This window comes from Phyllostomus hastatus, unplaced genomic scaffold (genome assembly GCF_019186645.2).
Source record: "Phyllostomus hastatus isolate PE091 unplaced genomic scaffold, TTU_PhHast_1.1 phas_contig_524, whole genome shotgun sequence".
Lineage (NCBI taxonomy): Eukaryota > Metazoa > Chordata > Mammalia > Chiroptera > Phyllostomidae > Phyllostomus > Phyllostomus hastatus.
Window position 1 is genome coordinate 4,697,539 of NW_025333900.1, and position 5,120 is coordinate 4,702,658.

Below are 5,120 nucleotides of genomic sequence, written 5' to 3' on the forward strand. Positions count from 1 at the left end.
GTTATCTACTGTTTAATCATTTCTGCCTGACAATGATTGATGAGCTTTATGTATACACCCTGTATTCCTGTGCAAATTGAACCCAATAAAATCTTGTCAAGGCAAGGGTTGAGGCGCTCTCCTCTTGAGAGAGAAGCCGCGCCATCCCTCTTCCTCCACAGGACTCAGTAGTCCGTGTGAATTTGTCTTGTCTCATCCATAATACCACAGACCCCAGGAGCCAGGATCCGTGTCAAAGATGTCCATCCAATTGTTCCAGAATCACTTGCTGAAAGATTTTCTTGACCTCATAAATTGCCTTGGCATCTTGGTTAAAAAAATATTGATCCCATATGTGTAAAATTATTTCTGGCCTCTATTTTGTTCCATTTGTCTATCTGTCTCTCTTTATACTAATGCCCCACTATACTGATTAATATATCTTAACAGTAGGACTTAAAATCAGATAGAAAGTTCTTCAACTTCTTTTTCAAATTGCTTTGGCTACTTCAGTTTTTTTGCATTTCCATAGAAATTTTAGAATTAGCTTGTCAAGCTTTAAACAATAAAGCCTGTGTTATACTTTGTTACATTAAAATACATTGGTTATCTTGCAGTGTGAATGGACTAAACCTATATATGACTTAGTAAAATCATGCACTGGTCATATGGAAAATATTGGTTCACTGAGTTATGAGGACCTTCTACATGTCCATAAACTTTATTGAACAACATATTAAAAAAACATATTCATGAATATCACCACAAATATCTCATCAGAAAAGGCTTGTAGTGGGAAGCTCACAGCAGCAGATACATATTTTTCAAAAATTCTAATTTTTGTTGGAAAGCTCAAACTTCATCAGTGTCAACAAACAAACACTTTCAGTTGTTTTCCTTGAAGTGACAGTCTCACTCTTGGTTTCTGTCTCGGAAAATGTTTGCCAAGTACCCAAGTCTGAATAATCCTAGTCTTTCAAATAAAAATATTTCAAATAAAAATATTCTGTGATAAAAACAAAATTTTAAAAATGGCTAGCTTAGCTCACAACTCAAACACAAGTGCTTTTCTTGGGACAACCAGTGTAGTTTGGTATGCAGCCAACATGCTTTATTTATATTTCTCATGTCACCCTATAGCATATTTAAAAGGTTGTGTGTGGGGGACTCCATCCTGCAGTGCTCCCCCTCCCCCCCATGCAGAGTCATGGATGAAATGAGGCTACCAAAAATACAAGATCTGCTTGGGGAGAAAAGGCTGGCTAATCTCTCAGGAGAGAAGAGCCCCGAGGTCTTTTCTTCTGAGGCTTTTATTGAGGAGGATATACAGGGGTGTACAGAACACATGCAAAGCTCATCGATCAATGTCTAAAGGCCATAGTTACAGAAAACAGACATTATCTATAGATAACAATTGAGGAAGCACAGAAGTCTGCTTCAGGTCAGGGTCTGTTAGATATGCTAATGCCAGAGGGTCGTTAAGGTATGGTTCATGAGATTAGGAGTTCACTCCTTCTGCTTTGGATTTAGATGTCTGACTCCTGGCAACAGGGCTGTACAAGGCAAAGGAAGCCTCAAAAGATATAATGCGTTCTTTAGGCCTGAATTCCCATGGGAAACCTCAGTGCTAGTATGCCTGCCTCCCAGCATTCCCAGTGTTCTGGTCAAGACTTACAGTCCTGGTTTGCGTGGGGCCGCAATTCCAGATACCACACAAAGTGGTCCCCAACAGTTGCGTATTCAAAGATTGAGATTTAATAATATCAGTAATTTTTATTGCCTCATTAAGGATCTTTTAAAGTGCACCTGGTGTTTTTTCTTTTCTTTTTCCGAATGTATGGTGACTACCAATATAATTTAGTGTTCCCTCCTTGGTTTTTGTTAAGACTCCAGCAGTTCTGGTGGGAGATTTAAGTGTTGGAAAATTTTAGTTTAAGTAATATCTAGTAAGTTTAGTAATCAATGCAAGTAAAAGCTTTTGTTCCAGGAACTGAAGATATGACCCACCTTGACTCCAGGAGACCATAAGCAGTTCCACCTTTGTTCTTCAGGAGGACTGCAAGCAATTCAAGATGATATCCGAGTCATTGTACTCCAGGGCAAGATGACCACCACCCAGGACACAGTTAAAGATCACTACCCAGGGCAAGAATGCTGAAGTTGTTGTTTTTTAATCCAACTAACTTTCCCTGCATTCCAAACCCCTTACCTACACTTTATTCTCCTTATAAAAAGAGCTATTTAAAAATGAAATTTAAATGGTCTGTTAGGGTATGAACCTGCCATCTTCTCAGATCGCTGGCCATCTGAATAAAGTGCCCATAAAGATTCAACTGCTGTCATTGCTTATTGGTTTTGGTAGTGATAAGCAGCCCGAACTCCGGTGTCTTTTCCGGTTTCAATTCTACTCACCATTGCTTTCGTACTATTACCACTGATGGCAAGACAGTAGAAAAGGCAAATAACATCCAGTATTATTATGAAAATAGCTTTGACTTTGTGAACCCCCATAGTAGTTTAGGGAACACCCTAGGGTTTCATGGGCCACACTTTAAGATCCATTGTTTTAAGGGCACAAAAGGGCATTTCATACAACTTGGAAGGATGCTGGGAGGCTTTGTTGAGGGGATGAGGCCTGGGCTGAGGCCCCATGGATACCTTCGTAAGGGAAGGGTTGGCTGTCTGGACAAAGGGAACAGCATGAGAAAGGGCACTTGGTGGGAACAACAGGTTTCCCTTTATCAGTTTTGGTGAAGCAAAAGGTGCAGTGAAGGCAGGAGCCACAGCTGACTGAGGTGGCAAGAGATATAGAGGGCCTTGTCTGCATGAACGGAGCTGAAGCTTTGTCCTTTGGGTGATGGAGAGCTCTTGAAAATTTCCTAGCCCGGAAGCAACACAGTTAGAATTGTCTGTTAGCTCTAGCACTCTGGCAATAATATGGTGAATGGATTTGGGAGGTTTACCCTGGAGAGAGGGAGTTCAATTAAGAACCTGTGCTTGTCAAGATAAGAGATGATTTAGTAGAACAGATGGTAAACTAATTAAAACTCACCCCCCCCTCATTAATTCAGTCAGAATATTTCAACTAGTGCATTTACTCAGGGGACAGAACTGTATATACCTTTAATTCATGGATGCAGACTTGGACAACACAAAAAGAAAAGCAGGCTTACATAACAAGATTTCATGTTTCTGTTACCTGTGACCTTTCAGACCCTCAAACAGAAATTCCTACTCTCTCTACTCAGTTTAATTATTTCCTATTAGAGAACAGAGAGCAGAGAGCAAGGGTAGAAGTGGGTTTACAAACTGTTTCTTGCAACAGCATAATTGGGATGGTATTATAGAGGCCTCAGAATTAATGTTTTTGCTTTAACTATGATGTGTTTCTTTATGTGTGTGTATTTACACACACATGTGTTTGGGTTCATACAGAGCATTTTTGTGTGTGTGTGTACATTTTAACACTGCTGTACCCTAATCCAAAACTCTATTAGCTCTTGTTTGGAATTCTCTTATGACTAGTCTTGTTTCTACTCTTAACCCACTACAATCCACTTTATACACAGTATCCATGCAACAGGGTGCAGCCAAGGTGGAGGGGCCAAATAGGGACTTGTAGTGGGGGGGCCAAATAGGGATTTGTAATGGGGTCCAGAATTTGGTGTCCAGGAAATGTTAGAAAAAAAAATTACATATATATCATGTCCTAACCCCCACAGGTCTGATCTGGGGGTTGGGATACATGGAGCAGGGCCATTAAGAGTTGTTTTGAATAGCAACGGTTTTGCAGATAACCTCTAGAATGGTCATTTAACATACCTATAACCTTTAACTGGGTTCATAGATATGTAAAACAGCTGTGGCAATGCTTTGTGCTGGGGGGATGGGAATGACTTCAACCCATGATATAACTGGGAGGCAACTCCCACTGGTTACAGAGCCTGCGTAAGAGCTTGGAGATGATTGGCTCCACACCACAGGGCCACACCTACCTGGACTTACTGTGACAGCCCAGTAAAACTGGGAAAATATGGGAATGCTGGTAGCTGTGGCCAATTGTGGGAGGAGTCAGAAATGGGGCTTCAGAGGAAGGTTGGTGCTGGGATTTAAACCCAGGCATGGCAGCCACACAGCAGCGTCTTTTTGGGACCACTCGGCTTGGGGAGAGGAGAGTCACAGACTTCTACCTCTTTTTCTGAAACATGGTACTCCTTACTAGGCAGAAAGGGAAGGAAGGACTGTATGTTTGTGGGTATTCTAAAGGACTTTGGGATCTCAATGAAGACATTAAGTCATTACTCCTAAGTTTGTATAACTCTTTAAATAAATAGTCCCTTTCCTTTTCACCAATCCCTGGCATTGAGAGATGCCTTTCTCTGGTGAGTGGGCAAGGTGAACCTAGTACAGAGTGGGGGATCCCTGGAGCACAAGGGTGGGTCCATTCGGTAATAGTATATCATTCACATCCCCCTGGTGTCACAGGTGGGCACAGGTAACCAGGTTCTTAGTGATTGAGACAAAGAATTGAACCGAACACCCAGAGTTCATAGAAGAGAACATGGGAGCAGAGACTCCAAGCTGAGATTGACCTCATGGGCTGGAGGGACTCTATTCTTATAGGGAGGATCCTTTCTGGCTAGTTTTGGTGGGCTTTTACTGAATATATACAAGTAGTTGCATTACTTTAAAACTACTGAGCATGTGGTTTCCCATGATCTTCCCCGATTGGCCACCAGGGAAGAGGGTCCCACAATGCTACCGAATTAATCCCCATTTCTCCTGGGGTCCTCCTGTACTACGTTCACCTTTCCCTAAGCCAGAGAATTATAGCTCTCCATGCTAGAGATTGGTGAAAAAGAAAAGTTATTTATTTAAGTTATACAGACTAAAAGTAATGACTTAATAATGTCTTTGTCAAAATCCCAAAGTCCCTTGAAACACTCACAAACACACACAGTCCTTCCTTCCCTTTGTCCAGTCTGGGGTACCGTATCTCAGGAAAAGACATAGAAGTCCGTGGCTTAGGCAGCTCTTGGTTTTTCCTAGTAATTTGTGCTCAGCTGGCAGGCCTTCCTTAGCTCCCAGCACCATTCGTTGTGTTGCCAGGATCTCCAGCTAAAGCCTCGTGATGATTCTTC